Source organism: Adiantum capillus-veneris, chromosome 17 (genome assembly GCF_014529385.1).
Source record: "Adiantum capillus-veneris isolate H3 chromosome 17, ASM1452938v2, whole genome shotgun sequence".
Taxonomy (NCBI): domain Eukaryota; kingdom Viridiplantae; phylum Streptophyta; class Polypodiopsida; order Polypodiales; family Pteridaceae; genus Adiantum; species Adiantum capillus-veneris.
Genome location: NC_140947.1, coordinates 86110071 through 86127803, shown reverse-complemented (window position 1 = coordinate 86127803; position 17733 = coordinate 86110071). Strand labels below are relative to the sequence as shown.

At 40.0% G+C, this 17733-nt stretch overlaps 1 pseudogene; it reads left to right on the top strand.

Moving 5' to 3' along the window:
- Positions 1-736: 736 nt before the first annotated feature.
- LOC147437629 (chlorophyll a-b binding protein CP24 10A, chloroplastic pseudogene) lies at positions 737-1969 on the top strand (annotated as a pseudogene).
- The last annotated feature ends 15764 nt before the right edge of the window (positions 1970-17733 follow it).

Below are 17733 nucleotides of genomic sequence, written 5' to 3'. Positions count from 1 at the left end.
TTGTTTACGAGCCTCGTGCATTTTCTTGAGCTCGCTTGCTTTGAGTTTGAGTTGGTTTGTAGTTAACTCCTCAGCAATCCAAAAATTCGTTCCCTTGAGGAGGCGGGATTGGCGTAAAAGCCTCAACCGCTCTTCTTTGTCCTTGAAGGTAAGTGTGCATTGCCCAGGTGGCAAGCGTCTGTTTGTGTCGTTGAGCCAAGAGACTGTGTCAGGCTCAATAGTGATGGGCTGCAATATGTCATTTAGCTTGATGATTGCTTCTTCGAGAGTGTCCTCAGTGGTGCACCATGGTGATGGGAGCCCTCCGATCCTTACTTTAAGACCGAGGGATTCTCGTAGCTGGCGTTCTTGGAGGGCGGCCTTTAACTCGGTGCCGATTTTTTGTGTGATGCCTTCTGTGACTTCTCGGACTTCCTTTTGGACCTTTGTGACAGACTCCGCAATGGAGGCTTCAACCTCTCGTGCTTTTGTAACGAGATCCTGGCTCTCTTCTTCCTTTGTGACCTCGAGCTTGTGTAGGCGTTTCTTGAGGGCTACATTTTCCCTAACGAGCTCTTGAATTTGGGTCTCAAGAGCCGAGATTCTGGCTTCTTGGCGGGCGAAGGAGTCCTTCCTAGGGGCAGCTGCCACAGCAAGAAAACTTTTGCGAGCACATGAAGCCGGAGTGCTAGGAGTAGTCATTGTTGCAAAACTGCGTGCGAACTGGTGCCTGCAGGTCAAAAGACGTAACCCAGAAATGAAGAGATTAAGATTAAGTGATTGAGGTCCAAGACGGTGGGTTGAGTCAGTGGACAGGGTTTGCCGAGGACGATAGAGACCGTGGCTGCTGCTGTTCGTGCTCTGCTGCCGCTGCTGAGGGCGTGTGTGGTGCTCGACGGGCTGGGCAGAGGGCCGAGGATGACAGAGGCCGCAACTTCGAACAGGCTGTCGGTGACCTGCTGTCGCTGCTGAAGGCCTGTGTGCTGCTCGACGGGCTGGGCAGAGTGCCGAGGACGACAGAGCGGGGCCGACACTGTTTGTGCTGGCGTGAGGGGGGCAGAAGCTAGAACGTAACCCCCCCACAAGGCGCTGCCCTGCGCCTAGCGGGGAGTTGCGGCAGCAGATCCTTGGCGAAACCCTAGAGAGAGAGAGAGAGAGAGAGAGAGAGAGAGAGAGAGAGAGAGAGAGAGAGAGAGAGAGAGAGAGAGAGAGAAATTCCATCCCTGACTGAGGCCTGCTAGCTAAGGCCAAAGGTGTGGAGAGAGAGAGAGAGAGAGAGAGAGAGAGAGAGAGAGAGAGAGATGCCCTGCTAGCTAAGGCCAAAGGTGTGGAGAGAGAGAGAGAGAGAGAGAGAGAGAGATGCCATCCCTGGCTGAGGCCTGCTAGCTAAGGCCAAAGGTGTGGAGAGAGAGAGAGAGAGAGAGAGAGAGAGGGGAGTTTACTCGTAGGTGAAAGAGTGAGGAAAGGTAGTTGACAAGTTTGTTTTTGTGTGTAGTTATTGTGGCCGCTGTAGCAAGCTCTTCATCCATCTCTTCTTTGCACAATGCCACCCTATGTCTGTTCTTTTCATGAACATCTTTTTCCTTGAAGTCTTGCCCCTGCCCGTCCTTCACCCCCTCCAATGGCATTTTCATGGCCACGTAGGTCTATGCTCGGTCCCTCCCCTCTGGAAAGAAGTCGTGGCTTCCTGGGGTCAGGGGAGGTGACAACCTTGTCGATCTTGAATGGCTTGACGGATTGCTTCCCGATGACTATGGCTTTGATCCCCTCCAATTTGGAAAGGATATAACTGCCAACAGTGGTGGGAATCTTTGTGGGGCAAGTATGGAGTGGAGTCGTGTGGTTCCAAGTTGGAGCTCAACCTAGAGGAGTTGCTTCATTCTCTTTTGGAACATTGCTAGGTACTCAACTATTGTTGATGTGATGGGTTCAGAGCAAGAGATGGGTTGAATTCTTTGACACGGGTTCCCAATTTTTGCTCGGGTTTTAGTTTGCTCGAAAAATCTCTCTCGAGCTATGGTAAGACTCCAAACATTGTATCTATATTCTTTGCAATCATCAATCCTTAAGCACTTAGGCTATCTGCTTCATTGATTCTAAATGAGAGAAAACCAGCTTGGAACTACACAATATGCATCATGCTTATGAGCCATAGGATATGCCTAAACTTTATCACCATCTATGAAGGTAATTATATACATCGACTCTACACAACAACACCTAGTGATGTGGTTGACCTAGGCATGCACACAACTAAATGCACTAGATCTAGTTTCTCAACTTTAATCTCGTACAATAAGCTTGTATGGGATGGTTTAGACACAATGCTTATGCACTTTAATATCATGAAAATTTGAACATAGGTGTATAAACTAGATGAGAAAGTAACTTCATTTTGTTGTGGCTCATATGGCCCAACTAGCTATGTCACAAAGAAGTGCTTGGCACCATGTAATATATAATAATTAAAGAGTGCCACACTTGAATCACCTTGCAAAATCAATGCGCCCTTTTGGATCTTCCATGTACCATTGTCAAAGATATATCTGAAAGCCACCACCATCTAACCATCCATCCAATAGAAATCTTGGTCTTTGTGAAATTTTGGATATGTCTCACATTTATAAGGGGAAATAGAAACCCGTTTGTAAGCATGAGATGTATATCTTCAGCACCCACCATGTGATATGAATTGAAGACGGAAAATCTAATAAGCTGTTCTTGGGTAATACATAACTAAGAGTTAAGATAACAATATGCACAAACTTAATCAAAAAGTTGCTTGAAAATAGAGAATAGATTAATGCATTATGTTGTGTGTACAAAGCAGGGCTAGAAAAATACATTTTTCCGAACCAAACAAAAATAAGGGGAAACTTGAAATTCTCCCGGTTTTCAAGTCAAAATTTGAAGCTTTTGCCGGTAATTACACTAAAACTTGTGTAAATTTACCGGTTTTCATAAAGGCAAGCTAAAATCTTATCAAGATTTTATCATTTTCTCCGGTTAAAATACACTAGACCCCCGTTTTTTTCTAACACTGGTACAAAGGTTTCTCTATTGTAGAACTAGAGAGAGTACAACTAGGTGGCATAAATGCAGAATACATAACATGGCACATTCTAAGCATGCCACCTCTTAGGTTGACCAAGGTTGTCCACATCACATGTACACATGGACTTGATTACATTTATTGACACATATGCACATGACATGGAAATGAGGTTCACACACAAGATGCAACTAGTCGTGCATCCCAACAATCCCCCTGTTAGTTTTGTTGCACATAGAGCACTCACACAATTTTCCCTTGAAAACATATGTGAGGTAGACACAATTATCCGCTATCACAAAGGGTGTACACATTCCCCCTATCACAAATTAACCTAAAAATGACCTAATTGACAATGTAAGAGATTCTAATCACTCCCATGACCACGTGTAGAGTGCACAAGTTTGCTTGATTTACTTAGGAACTTGTGAAGGCAAGCCTCTGTGGGTCTTGAATATGTGTGTGTCATGCTAGAGAATATTGCAGGAGACTAACATTATATTTGGCAAGGAACCAACATGACGTTCACAAAACATTATGGATATTATGTACACAATCCATAGTTGTTAGTAGGATTATGGACACGGTGCGATGCTAAAGGGCTCTCTGCCTGACAAGAAACTTGCCATATTCAAGAGCCACATGCTTTATGAAGAAAGTAAATGCCAAGATCACAAGCAAAATATGAAGGTTTTGTTTTTTGTTGCAAAAACGATATACAATATGAAAAAGTGTTTGGGAAAAAAAAATCTTAGAGCTTTGTAATAATATTTTGGCATAAAAGTTATAATTTAACAATCCATTGACTAAAGGAAAATGACAAGGTATCTTAGATTGGGCATATAATAATATTTTGACTCAAACTAAGTGCAAAAAAAACACAATTTAACCAACAAAGCACCCGTGCACATCATTACATCCTACAAATGGGGATCCAATGCCTTAACAAATGGGGACCCTAAAGCAATAAAGTGCCACTTAAGTAGCCAAAGGACCAGTCAATGACCTTCCAATGCTTAGACCTTGGGCTATGAAAAAATTGCTCACCTATAAGACTATATACAGAACATCAAGTCTTGTAATGCAAAGATAAATCAAGAATCCAATAGCTTCCATATAGAGAGTGAAATTGAAGTGATTTGCAGCATTATGAAGAGTAATGCAAAAGATGAATCAAGAATCTAATAGCTTGCATATAGAGAGTGAAATTGAAGTGATTTTTAGCATTATGAAGAGTAAAATTGAAACTTGTTATTTTGGAAGTAGCAATAGACTTGCAATCTTCAATACTGAAGTAAGCAATAATGTCTTAATGTACTTTGTTTGTCACAAATGTGATACCTCCATCACAGTACTTAAATTGTGCGCCCAAATAATGATGCAAAAGGCCCAAATCTCAAATTTCAATAGAGGCAATCAAATCAACCTTCAAATCCACAATATATCCCTCATTTGTCCCAAGATCAAGATGTCATCAACCTAGAGAACAATGATCAAAAGTATGTCACATGCTTGACCTATCAAAAGCTTTCAATTGGACTATTTTCAAAACAATATCTAGCCTAAGAAGCATGCATCTCCTCACACCAAACATGTGGATATTGATTTAAATGATGCAAAGCCTTTTTCAACTTGCACACCTTGTTCTTTTGCCCTTTTTGAGCAGAACCACAAGACTGCACTAAATAAATTTCCTCATGCAAGTCACCATTTAAAAGTGGGATCTTAGTGTTAGACAAATGTATACTCCAACCATTATGAGCTGCCAAATTCACATGCTACCAACGGTAGCCATGTGGCAAGTAAGGATAAAAGTCTTATAAAAATCAACCCCCTTTTCTTGAGCATACGTTTTGCCACAAGACTTGCCTTAGAGCAGTCATCCCTATCATCATGTTTATATTTTAATTTGATAACCCACTTTGTACCAATGAATGTTTTGCTAGGGGAAAAATCACAAAGTCCATAGCCCTTCTTTATAATAACATCACACTCAAAATTACATTAGACAAAAAGTACGTTGCATTAATTTGATTGAAATATTCAAAACAAAATAAAATAAAATAAGAAAACCACAAATTTCAAACTATACACGTCTTCAACGTATATTTTTTATGTGTCATCTATGTATATATATATATAATATCCCTATAAATTAAAAAATCCGATGCTTTTGTCCAATACATTATCGGATGATACACGATGTGGATCATTCTCCCTCATGCACGCTGTACTCTCTCTAGTAGCTCTCTCTCTTTCCCTGTGTCTCTCACTCTCAATAAGCCTCTCTCTCATTCTCTCTCATCTTCCATAGTGTTGAGTGCATTGTTAAATAATTCTCTACACCTTAGCTTTAAAAACTTGTTCAATAATTTTGTAAAATCCCTATGTGTGCCCGTATGCTTGTTTGATCCGCTTAGGTGCATTTCCTACCTTCATATGGGTGGTATGTAGAGTAGGTAGATAGCTATTTTGCAAGGTTATGATCCGCTTGACAACAATACCCAAAGGGGTATGCTAGAGGGACGAGGCTGATAGAAATTACTTTGCATTGTTTTAATTCACACCGAGTTGTGTTTCTTACTCTTGTAGTAATCTAGGAAAAAAAAAATAGATGAAACCACTCTTGTTTCTTATAATTCATTTTCCTTGTGAGATTTCAAAGTATTCCCTCCATTCGGATTGACAGTCCTACTTTTTGATGCGGTTGGGCTATACCCACATCATGCACAAGAAGATTTAGAAATTTTCTCATGTAGGAAAATAAAGGCTTTTTCAGTGTTTTTCATACAATGCATAACATCATGAGCTTCTGCTCGAGAGGCACCACATACCTAGCTAGGTACGATTGGCGGCCGGGGACCACTGCCCCCCCCCCCCCCCCCCAACCAGGTCGGCGGTCCCCTTCCCCCAATCGTACCTAGCTAGGTATGCGGTGCCTCCCTCACAGAAGCTCGTGATGTTGAGGTAAGTCACAATGTGAGAATTATTGTGAGGAGCTGTCCAAAACTTCTTGTGATGGATGGCACTAGCAAGGTGAAAAAAGTGGAGCATCACTTTGTGGAAGAGTGTGTATGCATGAGCCTATATCAGGCTTGAGAGGAATTAATTCATGGCTCCTTTGTTGCTGAACAAATGACATACAAAAAAATTGGTCAATCACCTGTACCAAGAAACATGCATAGCCATTGTTGCCAGGTTATCTAAGGCTTCAAGAGAAATTGAAGTCCTCAAGGAAGGACAACTTACCTTTGAATGCTACATGATTCTTTGCCAAGTGCCAAGTTGAAAAATCCCTTGAGCCAATGGTCAGGGGCTTACCAAGATTTATGACACAACTCTTTTTTTGCATGTAAGACTTTCTTGAAGGTGACGGACCTATTGCCCTCAACATGAGCTACGTGGCTTCACCACTGTTGGTGGTAGCCCCTGAATGCATACCTACAAACCCTCCAATGTACACATAATCTCAAGATGTGTACATTGTGTGCAAGTTCATTGAGGCGTTGCTAAAGTTCTTACTTGCAAATGAGGATACTAACTTTTGGGGCCTCTTCTTCAGATTTCAGCAAGCTCCTACGTTGTGCTTGGTTGCAAATGAGCATGGCAAGTGCAAGGATGTAAATGGCTAGTTGACCTATTTAGATGGCCTTAAGCGGATGGGCCATTGCATACTTGAGATGGTGGGCTTGCCTGAAAACGATTGAGCTTTGCTAGCCTTGTATTGTAATGAAGATCCCATTTTTGTAGTCTCTAGCGAGTCCCCAAATTTGTAATTTATATGATGATCTTTCAAAAATCAATATAAATCATCTTGCAACATTCTCTATCATTTGTGTGCTTGCAAATTTTTGATTTTGTATCGCTTGTAAGTTGTATACTTGCTTTGTTTATTTTAGGTATTTGTATGGTGGGGTGAGTAGGTAGCCAAAACGACTTTTTCACAAACCATTAATTAATTAGTTTGGGAGGGGAAGAGGGGGGGGGGGGGGGGGGGGGCAGGGAAAAGGGAAGGGTGGGAGAAAAAAAGCGAAAGGAGAGGGGGGGGGGGGGGGGGGGGGGGGGGGGGGGGGGGGGGGGGAATTTGTTTTTTTTAGTGCTTAAGGGAGCCCTAAGGGCAGCCAAGACGAATAGCCTAGTGGTTTAGGTTGAGTTTCATAGTATGTACGTGATGAGTTCAAATGCTACTCATTAAGGTTGGTTTTAAATGGTGATGTGCATGGACATGCTAATTGGAGATGCTAAAGGATCTTGGGGAGATTCTATGTAATGAAAAACAAAAGTGGTAGAGCCATTAGGTAGCCATTGTACTTATGTTTAAATCAAAACATTGTTTGATGTTTGTACCTTTAAGTCTTGACAAGAAATGGACATAGCCCCATTTGTGCTAGATGTGGAAGCCAACACAGAGCATGTGGAGTCACATTGCATCCTAAAGGATGAAAGCATGCACTACAATACACAAAGCTTATTATCATTTTTGAGGGCCTAGTGAGCCCCCAAGGGGCCCTTGGGGGAAAACCCTTGTCTGTCAAGGTGGTAAAGAAGTTGTGCCTGCCATATCTTGTGCATGATAGACTATTTTGGATCTCTGGATGGGCAAATGAAACAGTGCCTTCTTTCAACCTCTGCGACCTTTAGCACAAGGGGGCCCTCCTGCTATGATTTATCCAAAAGGAGAATATCATGCCAAACAACAACCAAATGGCCATGTATTTCATCCACTGGACCTTTGTTTAGAACATCAAGCATGTTAATTGGGGCGATTGTCTACACAATGCAGGGGTGGGTCTGGGTCGCACCAAAGAGAGGGCCCAAGTACATCTTCAAGAGACAAAACCACCTGCTAGAAAGAGGCCCATCGTGCTCTTGCCATAGGAGCAGAAACAAATTGTTGTGATGGCCTCCCAAGGGGCCACTTTGGCAACCCAAGGGAAGACCGCGAAAACAGTGTAGGTGCAGAGTCAGGCAAGAGTTGTAGAGCTGGAGCTAAAATTAGGTAGATTTGAGTCAAGTATGGCCCCCTTTCCCTGCGTGTTGATGAAATGGTTGAGATAGAAGATATCTTGAATGAAAAATATGAATGTAAAGGCATTTATGATTGTGAAGACTTTTGGCACTCATACATTTCATTGTAATTGCAACCTACTTATAAATCCAATACTTACTCTATTCTTATCAGTTTCAAGTGTATTTGATTAATCTTTTTTTTTTTTTTGGGGGGGGGGGGGGGGGGGGCAACACATACACTAGGTGCACAACATGGGTAGGGTTTAGGTGATTCTTGCACTTGGAGTGCACAAATTCAAAGTCATACCAACTACTTATGTAGCTCCCACTTGATGATGTGACAAAAAGCACCCTCGCATCACCAATTGGTTGCAACTCCCCCCCCCCCGACCCCAAACACACACACACATAATAATGTGCCAAGCATTGTTGAAGGACCCTTCCTGGCTAGCATAATCCACTCTTTGATAGAATTATTCCTTCCCTTCATCCCTTTGCAACAATTGCTGGAAGAACTTCTTCAATTCCTACATAACCTCTATGTTAGAAGCTTTCCCATGTACTTGAAACTTTGGATCCAAAAGAGACATGCACCACGTAGAGGTGTAAGCATTTGCTTCCAGCTTTTTTTTTGGGGTGGAGACACTAGTGACATCTTCTCACAAGGAGCTTTTGACATGTTACCATATAGAAAAAAATATAAATTTGCTAGATGATTCACTAGTTTGAATACACACAACTAGTAAAAGTGCAAACTAGCAACTGTGAGACAGTTTCTAGTTGGTCAATCTAGTAAGTTTGTTACTATATGGCAAATGGTACTACCATATAGTAACTAAGTTTCTAGATCTAACTAGAAACTCTTTACACTTGCTAGTTTGACCTTAGTGTGTCAAACTAATTAATCATGTAGCAAATCCAAACTAATAAGTCACCAAGTAAATCTAAACTAGTTAATGACCTAGAAAATTTAAACTCGGTAGACATATAGAAAATCTAAACTAGTAGAATGTATGCTAAGTCAAATCTTTAAGTGATTCAGGAAATGATTTAATCAACTTAACAAGAGAGGTACATGTAACCAAATATGAAAGTTCAATAAGATAATGTCACTTTCAAACACATAGAAGTTTCAAAGATACAAATCTCAATCTTCATTTGCCAACTCCACATCTTTGAGTGACAAAGCTCCTACCTTATCAAAATTGATACAAACTATGCTCTTCACTAAGAGCCAAGTCACTAAATCCTCACACATGGTAAAAGAATTGGTGTCACCCGCCTTCCTCTTGAAGAAGGAATGTGTTTTTTTGAGAGCGGTATAAGTAGGTTTTACAAGATGATAAATGTCTTCAACCTTCTTAGTACCAAGCCATTTCATTAGAATGGCTTCTTTATCACTTACACATAACTCTCGTGCCTACAAAAAAATAACAAAGAGTATCAGTCATCATCTAGTTAAACTCTATGTGTATTAGTCAAAGTATAGTGCAAGTAGTACACCTAACAAAATACACACCTTTTTTTCTAAAACGGAGCTTTCATCAATAATACTCTCTTCTCTGGATCCACTTGATAGTTCCTAAACATGAAAACAATATAGTTTTAATCCTAGTTACCAAGATTTCATTTATATAGCTTAACTTAACCAATTTACCTTTTTCTTTTTGTTATTGGAAACCTTTGAAGCTTTCTCCTTTTTTTTGAGAAGCTCCTGAAGCTTACTCGTAGCTTAAAAACACGACACACAACAACTTATAAAAGAAAGTAAAATCCAATATCGATCAAGCTACTCAACACAAATATATTACTAGCATACCTTTCTTTTTTGCACACTTTTTCTAGAGAGCAGATCTACGTTTGAATCGCAAAATTCACTTGAAGTGTTATCTTTCATTTTCTATATACCAAACAATCACAATAATCAAGCAATACAAAAAATGTATTTTATGCATCAAACAACATAACTTCAAACTCAAACCTTGTTCTCTACATGGTTATGATCAACACCATGTGAACTCTCATAAGATTTTTTTTCTTCCAAAGCAACCCCAAAGCTCCCATCTGATATAAATCTTTGATACTCCTAAATAAAAAATAATCATAATTTGAGTGAAATATAAATATAAATATATATATATATATATATATATATATATATATATATATATATATATATATATATATATATATATATATATATATAGATAGAGAGAGAGAGAGAGAGTACTTTTGAACATACCTCATAAGCATCATTTTCTTCATCATTATTTTGCCAAGGAATTTTTGGAATATATACTTCTACATCTTCCTAAGTTTTCATAAATAAACCATAAACAAATTTAACTTTAAGAACACACATTTAGAAGCTCAAGATGAATAGTGTGTAGTAACCAATGACTCACATTAGCTGGTGCCTCCTTTTCCATCTTGTTTTCAATTACCACAATAGTATCCATGTCAGTAAGCTTTGCCAAAGCATTGTCATCGTGAGCATTCTCTACCTATTGAAAATAAAATGTAGATGAAAAAAAGCATCAAATAATCCACTAAGTATTCATGCTAACTATCTTACCATTTTGTTAGGAGAATCATCTTTATCCAAGTCATTGGATTCTCCATGTTGCATCCCAACATCCTTATCATGTAAATCATTATTTATGGCCTATATTTGCATTAAAAATATCTTGTAAGTATAAAACACACAAAAAACATATCTTTATTAATGCATTAAATAACCATACCGTAGATCCACTCGAGGAAGACGTTGATTGGTGGGCCTTTCGTTTGGTATACTTGCGCTTAGCGGCAAGAGACTTGATACACCATAAATAAATATCCTCCTCCTTCCAAGGATAAGAAGCTCCATCTATGACAATGTCTTTGAGTTTGCCTATGTTGTCTCCAATGATGCTCATAACTTGACTCTTTCGTTCAAGATTGTTTCGAAGGTCACCAATAGAGTCAACTTTTGCAAACCATTTTCCCACCTCCCCATAGTTAGAGTATAACACTCTATATTGATCCGGATGATACTTCAAAAGAAAATTTCTACCATAAAGCTTCCCTGCATCTCTATGTGTGGGAGGTGGAGGTCTAAACACCTGGTCATATATCTCTGGATCATATTTAGTTGCACAAGGTGGATCCCCATGTGTAGTGATGCTAGTAGGATTTCCTAAAATTCTTTTGTTCCCAGCATAATTGGCTCTCCATACACTCAACTCTTTGAGAGCTTCATCATGAGGTTTCGAAAGCAATGTAGCTAAAATAGATTGCGGACAACTCATATTTACCCTAACAAAGTCAAACAAGCACACACATATAAAAATAATTAACAACCACCAATAAAAACAAGTTAAATCACTTTAAAAAAAAGAGACTTAAGTCAATATAGACATATCTAAGTAGTGGGTTACAAAATTAAATATAGACTTGACACGTTGTATACATGCTCAAATAGTGGGGTACAAAATTAAATGTAAACTTGACACATTTTAGACATGTTCAAATAGTGAATTACAAAATATAATCATTCATTGGAGCGCCATATAATAGGTACCCAACGATCACGCTCCCCTAGCTTAGTGATCTTCTTCTTCACTACAACCCAACCTTCGAGCAGAAACAGACAACTATCCCAACTTCTCCATTCATTCTCCTCTATTTGAACTTTCCAAATATTGCTTTGATGCATAGGAGGCTTTAGTATAGCAAGCTTTGCCATTTTTTCCTCACAGTTTATTTCCCTAACCACGGCATGCTTCAATTGTTCCACACCTCCATTTTCGATGCATACTTTTACTATATCATGCTCTTGGAGCCATAAAGGAACATTTCCACATTGTCCTTCCTCTAGCAATCTATCCCTTCTCTTTAAGTCTTTCACTTCATAAGCTATGAACTTATGTCCTCGCGATAATGGCATTGGAATAAACTTATGTAGCAAAGATGAGATTGGGCGAATACAATCCCAAGTGAAGGGCAACGGTATCTTTTCAAGGACACTCATTCCTGTAACTGTATCAATAAGTAATCGTTCTGAATGAGTATCACCTACAATGCATTGCTTATAGTATCTCCCTGCAAAGAAAAGCATGGACTTTCCTTGATGCTGCATAGAGAAAAAAGAAGTTATACAAGCTTTCCAATGGCCCCTTTCCTCTACTTGTTGATTTATATCATCAACCTTCACCACCACATCAGAGCCAACTTTGTATATTTCCCCTCTGAAGAGAACCTTGTCATACGCCTTTACTTCTGCAATAGGAATGCTTGCTTCAATGTTCCAAAAGCTCCTTAAAAAGGTAGACTCCTCACTTGTTGGATTCCGATAAACACATCTCTTCTTTGAAATTGCAATGCCTTTGAGAAGAAGGCTATCTATACATGAAGATCTTTGACCATGTTTCAACATGGTATTCCACAAAGATTTCGCTGCACCAATAGACGAAACAATTGCTAAACCATCCATATGTTGCAGTGGACACTCCTCTGAGTAGTCTTCTATAACGGAGTTACTGAAAGTGCCACCCATAGAGGCATGCAAAGATCTTAAGAATCTTTGTTCCGGAAGAAGCCCATCACTGTCTGATTGCACAATCTGAAAAACTCTAGTAAAGAACTTCCTCAAATAATATTGGACAAATGATGCTTCATCCTGCATATTATTTGTCTTGATGGTGCTGTATATCTTTACAAGACGCTCAAAGATATAACACCAGTACCGATCATGTAGACCATGACGTATCACATCATCAAGAAGCTCACCACTTCCAGCAACATGTTCCAAGGGAGAAGAATTTGCTCCGAAGTATTCTTCTGTTTGAATTCTCCAAGATTGTAGAAGTGATTTTACCACTTGAATATCAACAATGGACCAGCCATGATCTCTAGAGTAATTGTAGAAACTATGAGCTATATCAATCAATAAATAGCCCAGAACTTGCATCTGTTCATCTATCCCATTGACTGTCCTTAGAATATAAGGAAGACACCACTGAATAAATTTTTGATTCTCCTCAGCCTTAAAAGAGTCACAATCGACACTTGGAGCATTTGGCCACCGTCCATATCGAATTGAGCTAGGCATCACCTTGGTGAGTTCTCTCACAGCTGCATCTATCTCCTTCTTTTGAGAAGCATCGGCCTTCTGAATTAGATGTGAAATATACTTCTTAAATATATTTAATGACATTGTGTGCATCACATCGTACACGCAGTCAAGGGATACATCAAAACCATATAAGTCCGTAAGTCTCCACAGGATGGAGACCCCTGAGAGACCTGCTTTTTTCAAGGCTGCTTCCTTTTCAACTTGTGTACAGCATCGCCTGGCTTCCTCCAAAGCAGCTTTCATCTCACCAACTGTTCTATGTGGCGGTGGAAATCTACTTTGATAGCGATTTTCATTATAAACATATCGACCATCCAGTTTTGTACCATCTTTCACTAGAGTTGCTTGTGCCTTGTTACGCCTGCAAAAGTCACTTCCTCCATTTTTAAACATGCCTATCTTGCACTGTGCAGGGTGGTCTCCAGTAACCATCATCACCATGGCGCGTATCGTGCACAACTTTGAATAACCTTCAGGATCCTCAAAAACTTTTTCTACTGGATACTCATATATCACATCCACTCCATGAAGATATAACTTCTCTAGCTCATCCACTAAAGGAGTTAAGCATGTTGCAAAAACATCGCCAGAGCTCTTTATACTCTTTTTACAACTTTGTGGGATAAACAATACTGGCAAGACCTCTATGGAGGAGTTGGGACCTGCATTAAGCAACAAAATCTCCACAGCACCACAACTTTTTTGAGTCGTCCGGGACGTCTGAAAACCGTCCCAATGAAGCAACAATGCTACATTACGGGGATCACCCTGACCACACCATCACACATATTAGCATTAAAGATGAGTGAAATAATGTCACAAAAATTATACATGGATAACTAACCCTTTGAAATTTCTTGTTGCATTGAATATCTTCCAAGCATTCGAGACACGTGAATTGATAAGCTCCTTTATCTGCATCCCATCCTCTTTGCAAGGCTTCATGTCGCTTAGAGCTTGGAAAAGTGGTGTAGATCTTTTTGCACACTGGATTAGAGCAAACCACTGGTAGCTCATATAAAACCATTGGATCCCAGAAATCTTTTACTTCTTGGAACTTCGTTCCATTCCAGAAATCAACGATCCTTCTTTGTGCATCGTTTACAATTTTAGGAAGCCATTCTTGCTTATGGCGCCATACATTCAACATCTCATGACAAAATGTATTGCATTTAGTCAAAAGCTTTAATTGAGGTCCAATTGGTATATAGTCGAAAGATAGCATACACTTCCTTGGCTTTTCACAAACTGGGCATTTTTCACAACACTGAAGGCAATCTCGCTTTAGCTTTTTAGAGCGAGGTTCTCTAGAGCATAAACACTTTGGAATTTCTCCAATAAAATTATCTTCCGAACTTGGTTGAAGGAGTTGTGGCGGATGCCTTGCCCCTTGATATCCTGTGCAGACACGATAACGTTGGGCAGAAATCATTCCGAGCCCTTTCAGCATTGTCTGTAGCTGGTCCCAACATGCAGGGACTCTAATACCACCAAGGTCTCCTTCCCATGTAGATGGGAGCTGAATTAGCAGTCTCGCTAAACTTTGCTTGGCGCTTGGACAACTGACCCTTGATCCCCCAAAATCGCCGAACATCAAGCGAAGCATTTTATCTTGTACACCTATTGGTAATCGATGTTCATCCCATAGAGATTGTAGTTCCACTACTCTCTCAATGAGCTCCATATACAAAATAGAGAAATTATCTTCTAGAACATCATTGGTGTCCATGGGAGCCTCATTTTGGCTTTGATCATCCACTTCTGCCTCAAATGACATGTGTTCACGGTCACTTGAGTCTTGCACACGATCGTAGGCGAAGTTCTCGCTTGATAGCCCATGTTCAGCTAAGCCAAACTTATTTTTTAAGCTATCATATTTTTTTAAGAGATCTTGATGACGATAATAGGTCGAAGCATGAACTTGTCGACCGCCTCCGCAATACAGTGAGCAACGGCAAATAGTGTGTCTTTCACCCTTACTAACCCTTTCCACTCTATTAATTGGACCAATAGAGGGAGAAACTTGGGGTTCAAGAAGAGTTGACATAGTTGTAGGTGTACATAGAGGTGTAACCAGAGCTGACGTGGAAGGGCAGTCTGACTCTAGCTGCACCCTTCTCCTTTTACTTACTGATGGGTGGACTTTTCCCAGTGCATCTTGTTGACGGTGATGATAGAAAGTCCTCTTTGTTACAAAAGCACACCCATTTGATAAGTGTTTGCAAAGGTAATCGCACGAGCACTTCCAAGATAGACTTTGACTCATGACTAATAAACACTCTATATTTCAGAAAGAATTCTTACGTCAATACAGATTTGAGATCATCATTAAGAAAGAAAACAAAGCAAGAATAGAAGTTCTGATATTTTTTTAATGAAAGAAGATGACACACTTTAAATAAGAACTTTCTTAATCACAAATTATAATCATAGCCTAGAGCATCTTCTACAACCAATGGAGGAAGAACACAACTCCAAATTTTCTTGTTGGGTATGAGGCTTAGTAAAAGCTTTAGCCTAGAGTGAATTACATCAATAGGCATACTTTGGAATCCTAGGGTAGAGATTTTGTAACCAGATACAAGCCCAAGACATGCTTTCAATGATAGCACACCCAATTTTACATGCCACCCTATAGAATCGTCTATAAAGATGGTTACTACACATGTGGGAGGCCCATCTTTGCCAAATAAATAATAGAAGGTCTCTGGCCAATGATCTATGTTGACTCCGTTTTCCTTCAAGCCATCAACAACGCTTTTCACGAGGTCAAAGCGAACCTTATAAGCGCTTGCTTTCATAACATTCCAAGGCAATTCTTGATCTTTTTCCATAACGACAATGTGATTACAAATACCTAATAAGTTTGAAGTGGTAATTATTAAAAAATCTCTCTCTCTCTCTCTCTCTCTCTCTCTCTCTCTCTCTCTCTCTCTCTCTCTCTAAATACACATCAAGTCTACGCACCCAATAATTAGATCTCTTTTTTACCCTAATTATTCAACAAATATAAGACATTTTAGCGTAGTTGCCGACAAAGGCTTCAAATTTAACCTACAAACAGGAGTGTTGTCCTTATTTTCTATGGTTAAGAAAAATGTTTTGGCAAGCCTACTCTCTCTCTCTCTCTCTCTCTCTCTCTCTCTCTCTCTCTCTCTCTCTCTCTCTCTCAATGCATATCATAAAATATATTTCATGAGCTTTGCTCAATAAACAATATCACCATGTTTAGGAAAAATGTGTCTCAACTTAATATCGTGCCATTTCTAGTTTCAAATTTAACCTAGAAATTAACGGGAGTCTTGTGCTTATTTTCTATGGTTAAAGAAAAGGTTTTGGCAAGCCTACTCTCTCTCTCTCTCTCTCTCTCTCTCTCTCTCTCTCTCTCTCAATGCATATCATAAAATATATTTCAATAAATCTAGTTTTTTCGAGATTGCTCAATTAAAAATATCACCATGTTTTCAACGTGTTGAATCAGTGTTTAGGAAAAATGTGTCTCAACTTAATATCTTTTATGCCATTTCTAGTTTCAAAAATGTTGGTTGAGGGCAAGAGGATAAGGAGAAATTCCACTGCAAAATAGAAAAAAACAGTGTAAAAACCCGAAAAATATCCTAATTTTTTAAAATTTCCTACTCAAGGAAAGGAGTTTTGTATGTTTCGAAAAATGATTTTTCCTGAACAGGCTACTGTACTTTAATTTAACTATTAAATAGCTGTGTTAAATTAAAGCTATCAACGATTTAATTACCAAAGCTTACTTGGATATTGAGTTGTCGTCTGCTGTGGAGCTAGCAGTCCCGAATTCGTTGAGAAGGAATATTATTCAGCACGCACCAGCCGACGCGGTCTGTATAAGTAGAGCTAAGTCGAAGCTGAAGCAGCGGGAATTCAAAGACGGCGCTGATCGAGGCTCGTGGGTATCGCCAACCCTAGCCACTAAATTGGGCCGGGGCGACGTCTGTAGAATTGAGAAGTACCTTAATTCTATATAATTGAGCTGAGACGCAATATAATTGGGCCGGGGCGACGTCTGTAGAATTGAGAAGTACCTTAATTCTATATAATTAGACGTGGTGTCACTCACTGTGATTCTTGGCAAGAGGAGCACATCATCTTCTTCATCGAAACGGATGTCGCAGGGTCGAAACCGCACTCCACTTTTTGAGAGTTGCAAAGCTGTGGGTAAGGAAGGATCTGCATCAATCATAGGAGACTTGATCGGTAAGCAGCCCAGATCATGATCTGAGTGAGGGGATTGTGTGAGGCGATCAGAAACATAATCATAGATCGAAATTAGAAGCTCTTTATAATTAGAGCAGCACCTTGATCTGCAGTCGCGCGCGTCTGTAGCGAAAGAGCAGCACGACCGGCACCGCGAGTAGAGCGCCGCTCCTGCGTGTATGTAGAGGAGCAGCAGTAGCTGTGTATGCGCGCGTGAGTATATCTCCAGCTAGAAGCTTAATGCTAAACTGTGCAGAGCTTGCGAGCTAGGGCGGTGCGATGCAGGCTTTCTCCTTTTGGCTCGCGTTGAGCTGGGTTCCTGCCCATGCGCCATACCGCTTGGTTAATT